This window comes from Oncorhynchus masou, chromosome 30 (assembly GCF_036934945.1).
Source record: "Oncorhynchus masou masou isolate Uvic2021 chromosome 30, UVic_Omas_1.1, whole genome shotgun sequence".
In the NCBI taxonomy this organism is placed as follows: Eukaryota; Metazoa; Chordata; class Actinopteri; order Salmoniformes; family Salmonidae; genus Oncorhynchus; species Oncorhynchus masou.
The window spans coordinates 17,429,250-17,444,105 of NC_088241.1; the positions used below are offsets into that span (position 1 = coordinate 17,429,250).

Genomic DNA, 14,856 nt, shown 5'->3' on the forward strand with positions numbered 1-14,856 from the left:
TAGCTAATACATCCGTGTGATATCCAGACAGCTAACCTTAGCTAGCTACTACTACTGGACAGTAGATGCTGTTAGCAACAACAACAAAAAACTACATTCAACATTGCAAGGCGATGTAGCTAAGGTTATTTACTCACGTTTAGCGCAAGGGAATCGAAATCATCGTCAAGTATGTCCTCAAGAAGGGCATCTATATCTTCGCTGTCCGTTTTTCTGGGTGTATCGTCAGTGGTGCTGACGGTGTGAAGCGAGGAACAGTTTTAGCAAGCTAACGTTACATAGCTAACTACGTGATTTAGCTAACATGCTTGATGAAATAACAATGCATTTTAGGAAGGCTGGCGTTTGCAACTAATTAGTTATTGACTGTTGTCATGAACAGGAGTGCTTGACAGGCGTAACCTAATTTCAAGTAGGTAAAGATTGATACCGTGGAGCTAGCGAATTATGTGTAGTGATACAATAACAGATACTGGCTATCTATGATACAATGTAAACGCCTGGGCATTACCAATCACAGGAGAAAAATATCACGTTGTCGGCAGGATTCGAACCTGCGCGGGAAGATCCCAATGGATTTCTAGTCCATCGCCTTAACCACTCGGCCACGACAACTGCTGCTACTATTGAAGACAGAAACCGGTAATAGCCAACATAAACTTACAAATATATCAGACACTGATTGATTTTATGTTTTAGCAAAACTCAAATTACGTTGGTGACCATTTTTTCCAGGCTGTATCACAACCGGCAGTGATTGATAGGCCCAGAGGGCAGCGCACAATTGGCCCTGCGTCATCCGGGTTTGGCAGGTGTAGGCCTTCGAATTTGTTCTGAACTGATTTGCCTAGTTAAATAATAAATAAATAAAAATAGCAATAAGGCACCTCGGGGGATTGTGGTATATCGCCAAAGGGGGAGATCAAGCTGATCCTAACTGTTATAGGCCTATTTCTATTTTTCCTCGTTTATCAAAAGTGTTGGAAAACTTGTCAATAATCAATTGACTGGTTTTCTTGATGTCTATAGTATTCTCTCTGGTATGCAATCTGGTTTTTCGGCTATGAGCCGTCCTCCCCTCAGCAGCCAACACTGATATAACATTGTCATAGTATTATGAAGAGAACATTGGTGAAAACTGTTCGTACAGAAATATCTGTTCAGAGCAAAGAAAAGTAGTATGTTCCCTGACCGGGAATCGAACCCGGGCCGCGGCGGTGAGAGCGCCGAATCCTAACCACTAGACCACCAGGGACCAGCTGGATAGCTCATGTCGACGGCCCACAATGGAAAGAACTAGGATGGTATTGCTTTCTGATTGGTCTGTGGACTTATTGTAAAGGCAACCTGCAAATGAAAAAATAATACACAAATCCTTGAGCACCACTGGAAACTTTAAAAGAGTATATATCAGCACAGAGGAACTCTCTGGGGGTCCAATTTAAAACATCCACATGCAGCATACAGTTTGTTTACATACCAAAACAAGCACACAATGAGAATAGAACACACTCACCTGTCACTCTGAGGTGAGCCTGCCCCTCCTGGTTCTGCTCTCCTACAGGTGCTGCCAGGAGACACTTGTACCTCCTGCTATCAACAGCCGTTACATTGGGCAGGAAGATATCAAAAGAATTATCAGCCAAAAGTTCCACTTTACGCTCCAGGCCTGCGTACTATTGGGTGGTGCTGTGAGGTGATAGCCTCTTCATCAATAGACCGGACTCCTTATTAGAGGGCTCCTCACCCAGCTGGAAGAAGAGGGTGTGAGGTTAGTTTATGCCCCTAACAGCTGGTCTGGAGCCAGTGCTGTAGTTTCAATAATGATGATTACAATGAGGACTGAGGACATCACAGATCGTAAATCAAAAGTATGAGCCACTTATGTGTGAGCAGCCAAAGATCTCCAGAAAAACAGCAAAAGGCAGATAGTCTAGTAGTCAAATCAAAGTCCATGGTTCAATTGCTAAAATTAACTCAGACAGCAGGAGACAAACCTGAGGTTAAATTGTCTGGGAATCTTAAAAGTTATGAGTTCTCCTCTCTTTAGATGGAAGAAAGATTGGACGAAGATTGATATGATTAAGTGGCTAGACAAAGGCAATCTACAATACTGGAAATGTACATTTCCGGAAGAAAATGTGGTGTGCTTGCTAACTTGTTTTAAACTATGGTTTTGAAATAAGTTAGTGTAGTGGTACTGACTGCAGTAGTAATGGTAATGACTAGTTACAGTTGAAAAAGTAGTGCTAATTTATGCAAATGTATAAAGTTATAGTTAAAGGTAAAGTTTTTAAGAATTGGAAGTTAGGATAGCCTGAACATGTGATAGATGGTTTGGTGTCTCTATTTTAATGTGGTGTCTCATAATTATGTGAGGTTTTATGTGTTGTTGGTGCTCTTGGTCAGTTTAGCTCTGAAAATGTCGCCCTCATCAATCAGCCTAATCCTGCCTATTATGAGCGAACAAATGTTGTGCCGAAAATCTCCCCCCAGTCAGAATTCTCCCCCTTCTAATTTCCTAAATTTTGTGACTAGAGTCAAATACTTTCTGTGGCACACATCAGAGTCAAATACTTTCTACAGAACAAACTTCACTTCAAACTTCACTTCATAGGCAACCAAAATGAATAATTAATGTATATGCGTTATATTAAACATAGAAGGAGTAAAATGTTGGCAAGCAATAAACATTTCAGAACAACTATGGCTGAATTATTATCCTTACACTTTAAAAAGTACTAGTCGAATAAGACATGGGAGAGATGACGAATTTTGGCAAAGAGATTTATTAAAAGACCAATACCAATCAGTAGCGGATTTAGGTACGGGTGAAATGTAGGCTAAACTGACAACGGGGTGTAGAGCAGAAAAGCAAGCAAGTCGCAGCAATGAAGAACGCGAAGGTGGGGGGAGAATTCTGACGGGGAGATTTTCGGCACTATACCAGCCCTGAGGACTCTGATCCAGGGCTTTAGTCAGCATTAGCAAGCCACACTACTGCTCTGAAAAAGAACAACGCAAAGTAGTTTACCTTGTACCACCTCATTGACCGGTACTTGACCCCAGGTAAAGAATTTTCTTTACATCTCAGAACTGAATCCTTCCGCATATTGACCTTGTATTTTCTGCATCCTTCATAATCCTGCTGTGTACGCAAACTGGAAAAATGGAAGGCAAATGTCAAAACGAACCTTGATGGGCAGCCCTTACGAAAAAAAGATGGCTGTCAGAGTGCAGTATAACTGTAGTATGCTGCAAATACTGCATCCAAAATAACATATTTTTTTACTGCAGTAAATTTGCAAAGTAGCTGCAGTTAGAGTGCAGTATAACTGCAATTTTGCAATTACTGCTTCCAAAATACCACAGTCGACTGAAGTTACTGCAGTTTCAAAACTGCAATCTTTTTTTGTAAGGGAGGACATAAAGCCTTGTTAGCCCTAAAATGAAATTTGAACTAACCTAGTGCAAAGGCATGGAGAAAGACTAGGGTACGCAATTTTCGTTCAGCACCAACGCGTTTTCTACATTTCGTTGTCTAATTCAAGGCGTAGATTTATCCTACTAGAATATAAAAGTAAAAGTAGCCGTCAAAGTGAAAGTATACTGGGCTATCTGTTGAGGAAGAGAAAGGGCCAAATCGGCGGGAAATCTGTTTCCCTCCAGCAGGTGGCGGTTTTTCGTTGTCTTGCCCACCAAGCAAAGAGTGTTGGTATAGAGGTCAATGAGAGTGTCGAATTTGGTCAACAAATCAAATCAAATTTGATTTGTCACATACACATGGTTAGCAATGTTAATGAACAGGGAGTACAGGAGAGTACAGGAGAGGGCAGAGAACGCACCCTTGTGGGGCCCCAGTGTTGAGGTTCAGCGGGGTGGAGATGTTGTTTCCTACCCTCACCACCTGGGGCCGGCCCATCAGGAAGTCCAGGACCAAGTTGCAGAACGACAGATTTCCACCTTGTCAGCTCGGGATCCAATCTTGCAACCTTACAGTTAACTAGTCCAACGCAATAACGACCTGCCTCTTGTTGCACTCCACAAGGAGACTGCCTGTTACGCGAATGCAGTAAGCCAAGGTAAGTTGCCAGGCGGCCCTTTTGCAATGTAACGTTAGCTAATGCATTGGAGTCAGAAGGACAAAAATGATAGCAATCTGTCCATTGGAAACAGGCTAAAAACAATCAAGCATAGCCTCATATTTATCTCATTATAGCTAACTAATACATCCGTGTGATATCCAGACAGCTAACTTTAGCTAGCTACTACTACTGGACAGTAGATGCTGTTAGCAACAACAACAAAAAACTACATTCAACATTGCAAGGCGATGTAGCTAAGGTTATTTACTCACGTTTAGCGCAAGGGAATCGAAATCATCGTCAAGTATGTCCTCAAGAAGGGCATCTATATCTTCGCTGTCCGTTTTTCTGGGTGTATCGTCAGTGGTGCTGACGGTGTGAATGCGAGGAACAGTTTTAGCAAGCTAACGTTACATAGCTAACTACGTGATTTAGCTAACATGCTTGATGAAATAACAATGCATTTTAGGAAGGCTGGCGTTTGCAACTAATTAGTTATTGACTGTTGTCATGAACAGGAGTGCTTGACAGGCGTAACCTAATTTCAAGTAGGTAAAGATTGATACCGTGGAGCTAGCGAATTATGTGTAGTGATACAATAACAGATACTGGCTATCTATGATACAATGTAAACGCCTGGGCATTACCAATCACAGGAGAAAAATATCACGTTGTCGGCAGGATTCGAACCTGCGCGGGAAGATCCCAATGGATTTCTAGTCCATCGCCTTAACCACTCGGCCACGACAACTGCTGCTACTATTGAAGACAGAAACCGGTAATAGCCAACATAAACTTACAAATATATCAGACACTGATTGATTTTATGTTTTAGCAAAACTCAAATTACGTTGGTGACCATTTTTTCCAGGCTGTATCACAACCGGCAGTGATTGATAGGCCCAGAGGGCAGCGCACAATTGGCCCTGCGTCATCCGGGTTTGGCAGGTGTAGGCCTTCGAATTTGTTCTGAACTGATTTGCCTAGTTAAATAATAAATAAATAAAAATAGCAATAAGGCACCTCGGGGATTGTGGTATATCGCCAAAGGGGAGATCAAGCTGATCCTAACTGTTATAGGCCTATTTCTATTTTTCCTCGTTTATCAAAAGTGTTGGAAAACTTGTCAATAATCAATTGACTGGTTTTCTCGATGTCTATAGTATTCTCTCTGGTATGCAATCTGGTTTTTCGGCTATGAGCCGTCCTCCCCTCAGCAGCCAACACTGATATAACATTGTCATAGTATTATGAAGAGAACATTGGTGAAAACTGTTCGTACAGAAATATCTGTTCAGAGCAAAGAAAAGTAGTATGTTCCCTGACCGGGAATCGAACCCGGGCCGCGGCGGTGAGAGCACCGAATCCTAACCACTAGACCACCAGGGACCAGCTATAAATCTCATGTCGACGGCCCACAATGGAAAGAACTAGGATGGTATTGCTTTCTGATTGGTCTGTGGACTTTTTGTAAAGGCAACCTGCAAATGAAAAAATAATACACAAATCCTTGAGCACCACTGGAAACTTTAAAAGAGTATATATCAGCACAGAGGAACTCTCTGGGGGTCCAATTTAAAACATCCACATGCAGCATACAGTTTGTTTACATACCAAAACAAGCACACGATGAGAATAGAACGCACTCACCTGTCACTCTGAGGTGAACCTGCCCCTCCTGGTTCTGCTCTCCTACAGGTGCTGCCAGGAGACACTTGTACCTCCCGCTATCAACAGCCGTTACATTGGGCAGGAAGATATCAAAAGAATCATCAGCCAAAAGTTCCACTTTACGCTCCAGGCCTGCGTACTATTGGGTGGTGCTGTGAGGTGATAGCCTCTTCATCAATAGACCGGACTCCTTATTAGAGGGCTCCCCATTGAGCTGGGAGAAAAAGGTGTGAGGTTACTCTATGCCTCTAACAGCTGGTCTTAAAGCATTTAATTTTGTACATAAATCCAAGACATTACATTTTTTTTATCTTACCTTCATGTAACTAGGCAAGTCAGTTAAGAACAAATTCTTATTTTCAATGATGGCCTGGGAACAGTGGGTTAACTGCCTTGTTCAGGGGCAGAACAACATATTTTTACCTTGTCAGCTCAGGGATTCGATCTTGCAACCTTTCGGTTACAAATCCAACGCTCTCAGCACTAGGCTTCCTGCCGCCCCACATTAAGTATAATGTTACGTTTTGTATGGTATATATTAATTTGTGGATGTCTGTCACCCATTCTGTATGATAAATTCCAATTCTTATTATATGTTACAAATTTGCAAAACGTATGTATGATATGTTATGAATTCTGGCTATTTTAGCTAATGTTATCTATGCTAGGGGTTAGGGTTAAGTTTAGGAGTTAGCTAAAAGGGTTATTAGGGTTAGGGTTAGCTAACATGTTAAGTAGTTAAAAAGTTGCTCATGAGCGAAAATTGTCGATGGTGAGATTCAATCTCGCAACCTTTGGTTTGCTAAATATTTGTCTTATTCAACCCGACCAATCAACCTCTAGTTTTTGCCTTAACCTCTTATGGCTGCAGGGGCAGTATTGAGTAGCTTGGATGAAAGGTGCCCAGAGGTGCGTAGAGTAAACGGCCTGCTCCTCAGTCCCAGTTGCTAATATATGCATATTATTATTAGCATTGGATAAAAACAATCTGAAGTTTCTAAAACTGTTTGACTGATGTCTGTGTGTATAACAGAACCCATATGGCAGGCAAAAACCTGAGAAGAAATCCAAACAAGAAGTTGGAAATCTGTGGTTGGTCGATTTTCAATCCAGCCCCTATTGAATACACAGTGAGATATTGGTTATGTTGCAGTTCCTAAGGCTTCCACTAGATGTCAACCGTCTTTAGAAACTTGTTTGAGGATTCTGCTGTGAAGTGGGGGCTCATAAGGGCTGTTTGAGCCAGGTTTCTGGCAGAGTGCCACAGGCTCTGAGGCGCGGTCTTGAGAGAGTTAGCTCTCATTCCATTGCTTTTCTACAGACATAGGAATTCTCCGGTTGGAACATTATTGACGTTTTATGTTAAAAACAGCCTAAAGATAGATTCCATACATCGTTTGACATGTTTCTACAGACAGTAACGGAACTTTTTGACATTTCGTCTGCAACTAGGGACGCGCTTCATGACTTTGGATTTGTTTACCAAACGTGCTAACAAAAGTAGCTCTTTGGACATAAATGATGGACATTATCGAACTAAATCAAACATTTAATGTGGAACTGGGATTCCTGGGAGTGCATTCTGATGAAGATCATCAAAGGTAAGTGAATATTTCTAATGCTATTTCTGACTTCTGCTGACTACCTAATATGGCGGATATCTTTTTGGCTGCTTTGTTGTCTGAAATCTGTACTTAGATTATTGCATGGTTTGTATTTTCCGCAAAGTTTTTTTGAAATCTGACACAGCGGTTGCATTAAGGAGAAGTGTATCTATATTTCCATGACTAACAATTGTATTTTCATCAACATTTATAATGAGTATTTCTGTAAAATGATGTGGCTCTCTGCAATATCACTGGATGTTTTTGGAACTAGTGAACGTAACGCGCCAATGTATACTGAGATGTTTTTAAATATAAATATGCACTTTATCGAACAAAACATATGTATTGTCTCACATGAAGTCCTATGAGTGTCATCCGATGAAGATCATCAAAGTTTAGTGATTAATTCTATCTCTATTTGTGCTTTTTGTGACTCCTCTCTTTGTCTAGAAAATGGCTGAATATTTCTGTGACTTGGCGGTGACCTAACATAATCGTTCGTGGTGCTTTCACTGTAAAGCCTATTTGAAAGTGGACACTTTGGTGGGATTAACAACAAGATTACCTTTAAAATGGTATAAGATACATGTATGTTTGAGGAATTTTAATTATGAGATTTCTGTTGTTTGTATTTGGCGCTCTGCACTTTCACTGGCTCACATATCACTCCTGTTAACGGGATTGCAGCCCTAAGAAGTTTTTAAGTAACCATCTGTCTAATGTAACCATACCAAATGTAACATATCACAATAAATGGAGTGTCTCGGATTTACGTACAGAATAATACAAAATACTCTGAGACAAGTTGCTGGTCTAGGACCAGTGCTATATATTTTTTTGCATATAAATAATGGTTCAAAATACACAGTTTGTGCTATCACAATAATAGAAAGCTTACCTTGTACCACCTCACCGCCCGGTACTGGACCCCAGGCTTGCATATTGCTTTACATTTCAGAATTGAGTCCTCTCCACAGACTTCCTCTTCTGTAGACCTATCCTGTATGAACCCACCTTGCAGAGGCAGATATAGACAAACACAAGGTAAATCATAATTTCAGATGAGTCTGCAGTTAGACTGATATCAAAGTCATTGTTTAAAATAAATGACAACATACCTAGAATGCAGACGAGTTGAAAAAACATATTTGTAGAACTACAGCAATGAAGATGAAGATCGAGAACAGAAGTGAATCAGTTTATATAATAGGCTAAAATGGAAGTGAAACTATGGGGATTCCCGTAGAGTGCAGTCCGTCTGCAAAGGACTAAAAACATGCTTGTGCTTCGTCATAGTGGGTGAGACAGGTAAGAAATTAAGACAGCCAGGGTCAATGTGATCCCATAGAATTACATATTTTGGTGTGATCGTCTCAGGTGTGTGTGCAATTCTATGGGATCACATTTACATCTTACTGAAGTGGAAGTGCCCGTCTACACCCACTGTGATGAAGCACATGCCATGTTTTTAGTCCTTTGCAGACGTTCAGAGTGCACACGCACCTGAGACGATCACACCCAGAATGCCATTCTATGGGATCAAGTTCACAACACATACAGAACCCTGGCTGTCCCATATGGGGGAGATTCATGCCAGAATTAAGCCCCATGAAGCTACTGATACCTCTCACCAAGTCACCTAACGTCTTCCTAGCGCAATAAAATAACACCATGAATTAACATGGACTGTCAATGGAGACAAGTTTGTTTCTGAAGGCGTCAAACTGCTGACGCGTTCATGTCACGTGACACATACATGGGTTCGATTCCCGCTAGGGCCACCCATATGTAAAAGTAGTGGCCCCAGCTGACTTGTAAGTCGCTTTGGACAAAAGCGTCTGCTAAATGGGATATATTATATATATTTCATGTCACGTGACACATACACATCATGTAGACGTTTTTTATCATTTTTTATTAATAACAAATCAATATAGAAAGTACATGAGGGAACACAAGTATATATAGATTATATACAATGGACAATCAAGCTAGGGGGTATAATATCACATTACAATTACACAAGGACCTTAAGGGACATATATATATACACTTATAACAGCTTTTTTGTTAGTAGAGTATTTAATTGTCTTAAAATACAGTTCAATTTCGTTTTGTAGGGTAAGGAAATTTGTTTTTTTGTTTGTAAATTTACATTTGTGTATATGAAATTTGGCCAAAAGAATAATGAAATTAATTACATTAAAATGTTTCAGGTTATTTCTATCATATGTAAAGAATCCAAGCAGTACATCTCTCCACAATAGTGTAAAATCTTCATAAATGTGTTCAATTATAAATCTACTGATGTCTTGCCAGTTTTCTTACATGAATACAATGCCAAAAAAAGATGCAACATTTAAGTAAATTTAAAGTGAAAATAATTTATTCCATAACCTTTGAGCTAGATGTTTTCTGGCTTTGAAATTCAACTCAACTGAAAATTATGTTCAAGACCAAACCAAGGGTTCTTGTAGTAAGAGGGACTAAAAAGCCTCTTTAGTGTAATCAGGAACTATTCTGAGAAATAAAATACAAAATAATAATTTAAATAAAAGGGTACCTACTATTTTAAGTGCATACCTGTATGCCCTTTAAAACAGTATCTTAGTTACTGGGTACATAAAAAATAAATACTGCTTTCAGTCTTCTTTGTAAATTTGTAAACAAAATAGGTCGTCTGGTCATACAAGAACAAACTAGAGGTCGACCGATTCTGATTTTTCAATGCCGATACCGATACCGATTATTGGAGGACCAAAAAAGCCGATACTGATTAAATCTGATATTTTTTTTATTTGTAACAACGACATTTACAACAATACTGAATGAACACTTATTTTAACTTAATATAATACATCAATAAAATCAATTTAGCCTCAAGTAACTAATGAAACATGTTCCATTTGTTTTAAATAATACAAAAACAAAGTGTTGGAGAAGAAAGTAAAAGTGCAATATGTGCTATGTAAGAAAGCTAAAGTTTCAGTTCCTTGCTCAGAACATGAGAACATATGAAAGCTGGTGGTTCCTTTTAACATGAGTCTTTAATATTCCCAGGTAAGACGTTTTAGGTTGTAGATATTATAGGAATTATAGGACTATTTCCCTCTATACCATTTGTATTTCATTAACCTATGACTATTGGATGTTCTTATAGGCACTTTAGTATTGCCAGTGTAACAGTATAGCTTCCGTCCCTCTCCTTGCTCCTCCCTGGGCTCGAACCAGCAACACAACGACAACAGCCACCATCAAAGCAGCGTTATCCATGCAGAGCAAGGAGAACAACTACTAGAAGGCTCAGAGCAAGTGACGTTTGAAACGCTATTAGCGTGCGCTAACTAGCTAGCCATTTCTCTTCGGTTACATCAGCCTCATCTCAGGAGTTGATAGGCTTGAAGTCATAAACAGCGCAATGCTTGACGCACAACGAAGAGCTTCTGGCAGAACGCAAAGAAAGTGCTGTTTGAATGAATGTTTACGAGCCTGCTTCTGCCTACCACCGCTCAGTCAGATACTTAGATACTTGTATGCTTGTATGCTCAGTCAGATTATATGGAACGCAGGACACGCTAGATAATATCTAGTAATATCATCAACCATGTGTAGTTAACTAGTGATTATGATTGATTGTTTTTTATAAGATAAGTTTAATGCGAGCTAGCAACTTACCTTGGCTTACTGCATTCGCGTAACAGGCAGTCTCCTTGTGGAGTGCAACGAGAGAGAGGCAGGTCGTTATTGCTTTGGACTAGTTAACTGTGAGGTTGCAAGATTGGATCCCCCGAGCTGACAAGGTGAAAATCTGTCCTTCTGCCCCTGAACGAGGCAGTTAACCCACCGTTCCTAGGCCGTCATTGAAAATAAGAATGTGTTCTTAACTGACTTGCCTAGTTAAATAAAGGTATAAAAAATGTAAATAAAAAAATAAATAAAATATATTTTTTTTTAAATCGGCAAATCAGCGCCCAAAAATACAGATTTCCGATTGTTATGAAAACTTGAAATAGGCCCTAATTAATTGGCCATTCCGATTAATCGTTCGACCTCTAGAACAAACTAATAAATTGTACCTGAATATTTCCCAAAAATATTCACCTGATGCTTGTTAGATTAACAATATAAGGAAAATGAGAATACCATTGCTGACACCATCAATCTGTTCCTTCTGGTGAGATTTTAGGGAGGAATATTGATTTCTGAACCGTTGATGAAGCCTCGTCCTCCGACGAAGTAAGCAGCTTTTCCCTCATTTCGTGCTATCTTGATCGTTGGCCACAACTTGTTCCTTCTTTCTATGTCCTCCGGGCTGTGATGCTCGTCGAAACACATACCATGGCTCTGAAGGAAGGCATTTTTCCCAGCAGCTTTCCAGACAGCGTCCCTGTAGAATCTGGTAGTGAAGAGGCTGATAATATTGGTCTTGAATCGTTTTGCTGTTGCTTCTTGCCGAGGTGATGCACAACGTCGATGGTATCACCAACTTTGTTCTTCTCTGCAGGCATAACTTCTTGGCAGATGCGGATAGCCTAGGGTGACCAGACGTTTCTCCGGGGACAGTCCCCGTTTTTGGTGGCCTGTCCCCGGAAATGTCCCCGTTTTTAACTGTGCGGCTTCATTCACTCTTCTTCTACTAACTACTTGCTCGCGGTAGTTTTAGAGAAAACTGCAGTGGAAAACTCGGCCAGAAGCTAGCAAGTATCAAGTGAATCCACAACATCACCACAAACGTCTTTTCAAGTCAGGTAAGTTACAATCGTTTGAAATACTAGCTAGTGCTGTTATAATGTCAAAATGTATTATATAGATAGATGATCTGCTTTATAAGTTTTTAAATAGGTTATGCTAGCTAACACTAGCTATGTAGACTAAGTTAGCTAGCTACTGTTATGGTAGCTTGGTGAAAAAACGTTCACATGTAAACATGCTGTGGACAGGCTATTTTGAAAATATGATTATGTTAAATGAATGCACAATTAATTCTGAGAATATTTTTGTAGATTATAATTTTAATGGTTTGGCCTTATAAGTAGTGTGAAAATATATTTAGAACTGTTCATGGATAACATTACCAGTGGAGAGGAAGATGAGGAGGAAGACTGGATAGGAAGAAGAGTGAAGGAGACAGAGGAGGAAAGGTAAAGATATGGTTACAGAGCCTGCCAATTTATTATTCCAAACAATGTTTTTGAGATAAAATACAGAAATGAGGCAAGCAATGGGAATCTGTTAACCAAAGTATTTGATCTAATAGTATGATATTTATTAATACAGATTTGAGAGGAAGGAGAATGAAAAATAAAGGGAGTAAATAGAGTGAAGCAAGGAGAGTGTTGAAGAGTGAGGTGGAAAGGTGAAGAGAAGGAAAGGAAGACGAGTGAAGAAAAGAGGAAGAGAAGAAAAAGTTAAGAGAGTAAGAAGAGTTACACAAGGAGTGAAGAACAGACAGAAGAGATACAATGACTCTTTCCAAGAAACGGAAATGCACTTTTTATGAAAAACATGATGAGAGAATTACCATTTATAGGCTCAGGTCAAGACGATAGAATGGTTCACTGCACCCTTTGTAATTCCTCTCTTTCAATGGCAGCCAGAAAAGAACAGCAGTGATAGAACATCAGCAGATGAAAAAGCACAAAGCCTCTCTGATTGGCTGTGTTGGTATGCCCTCTGTCACCACATTCTTCAAGAAGGTAGAGCCTTCCCAAGAAGAATATGGTTTAGCTGTGCAGGAGGGTGTCTTTGCATAACACACACTATGCGACACAATCATAGTTACAGATCTATGGACTGCACAGCACAACTGACACGGAAGCTTTATGAGCCAAATTTTACATGTGCTAGGACAAAATGTGACGCCATAGTGAGTAACGTGTTAGCAACTACTTTGGTAACACAGGACCTAGACCAGGTTGAATTTGTGTCCCTGTCCATTGATGCGTTCAATCATGGACATGTAAAGTTGCTGTCAATAGTAGTCAGATATTGTAAGATTTATGGTGGCAACACATCTGTGGAAACAAAACTGCTTGATTTTGTTGAATTGAATGGAGAAACAGCAGAGGAAATTGCAGTAACTGAGCTAAACGACTACCGCCCCGTAGCACTCACTTCCGTCATCATGAAGTGCTTTGAGAGACTCGTCAAGGACCATATCACCTCCACCCTACCTGACACCCTAGACCCACTTCAATTTGCTTACCGCCCAAATAGGTCCACAGACGATGCAATCTCAACCACACTGCACACTGCCCTAACCCATCTGGACAAGAGGAATACCTATGTGAGAATGCTGTTCATCGACTACAGCTCGGCATTTAACACCATAGTACCCTTCAAGCTCGTCATCAAGCTCGAGACCCTGGGTCTCGACACCGCCCTGTGCAACTCGGTACTGGACTTCCTGACAGGCCGCCCCCAGGTGGTGAGGGTAGGCAACAACATCTCCACCCCGCTGATCCTCAACACTGGGGCCCCACAAGGGTGCGTTCTGAGCCCTCTCCTGTACTCCCTGTTCACCCACGACTGCGTGGCCACGCACGCCTCCAACTCAATCATCAAGTTTGCGGACGACACAACAGTGGTAGGCTTGATTACCAACAACGATGAGACGGCCTACAGGGAGGAGGTGAGGGCCCTCGGAGTGTGGTGTCAGGAAAATAACCTCACACTCAACGTCAACAAAACTAAGGAGATGATTGTGGACTTCAGGAAACAGCAGAGGGAACACCCCCTATCCACATCGATGGAACAGTAGTGGAGAGGGTAGTAAGTTTTAAGTTCCTCGGCATACACATCACAGACAAACTGAATTGGTCCACCCACACAGACAGCATCGTGAAGAAGGCGCAGCAGCGCCTCTTCAACCTCAGGAGGCTGAAGAAATTTGGCTTGTCACCAAAAGCACTCACAAACTTCTACAGATGCACAATCGAGAGCATCCTGGTGGGCTGTATCACCGCCTGGTACGGAAACTGCTCCACCCACAACCGTAAGGCTCTCCAGAGGGTAGTGAGGTCTGCACAACACATCACCGGGGGCACACTACCTTCCCTCCAGGACACCTACACCACCCGATGTTACAGGAAGGCCATAAAGGTCATCAAGGACAACAACCACCCGAGCCACTGCCTGTTCACCCCGCTATCATCCAGAAGGCGAGGTCAGTACAGGTGCATCAAAGCTGGGACCGAGACTGAAAAACAGCTTCTATCTCAAGGCCATCAGACTGTTAAACAGCAACCACTAACATTGAGTGGCTGCTGCCAACACACTGACTCAACTCCAGCCACTTTAATAATGGGAATTGATGGGAAATTATGTAAAATATATCACTAGCCACTTTAAACAATGCTACCTAATATAATGTTTACATACCCTACATTATTCATCTCATATGTATACGTATATACTGTACTCTATATCTACTGCATCTTTATGTAATACATGTATCACTAGCCACTTTAACTATGCCACATTGTTTACATACT

At 40.9% G+C, this 14,856-nt stretch overlaps 4 non-coding genes and 1 pseudogene across 4 annotated transcripts; all 5 read right to left on the bottom strand.

The window, feature by feature from the left end:
• Nucleotides 1-533: 533 nt before the first annotated feature.
• Nucleotides 534-615, bottom strand: trnas-aga (transfer RNA serine (anticodon AGA)). The gene has a single exon. It is a non-coding gene; the product is annotated as a tRNA-Ser (tRNA).
• Nucleotides 616-1,183: 568 nt separating this feature from the next.
• trnae-cuc (transfer RNA glutamic acid (anticodon CUC)) lies at nucleotides 1,184-1,255 on the bottom strand. Its single transcript has one exon. It is a non-coding gene; the product is annotated as a tRNA-Glu (tRNA).
• A 3,499-nt stretch (nucleotides 1,256-4,754) lies between these two features.
• trnas-aga (transfer RNA serine (anticodon AGA)) lies at nucleotides 4,755-4,836 on the bottom strand. The gene has a single exon. It is a non-coding gene; the product is annotated as a tRNA-Ser (tRNA).
• Nucleotides 4,837-5,402: 566 nt separating this feature from the next.
• On the bottom strand, nucleotides 5,403-5,474 carry trnae-cuc (transfer RNA glutamic acid (anticodon CUC)). The gene has a single exon. It is a non-coding gene; the product is annotated as a tRNA-Glu (tRNA).
• On the bottom strand, nucleotides 5,460-8,509 carry LOC135521599 (CD83 antigen-like; annotated as a pseudogene).
• Nucleotides 8,510-14,856: the final 6,347 nt, after the last annotated feature.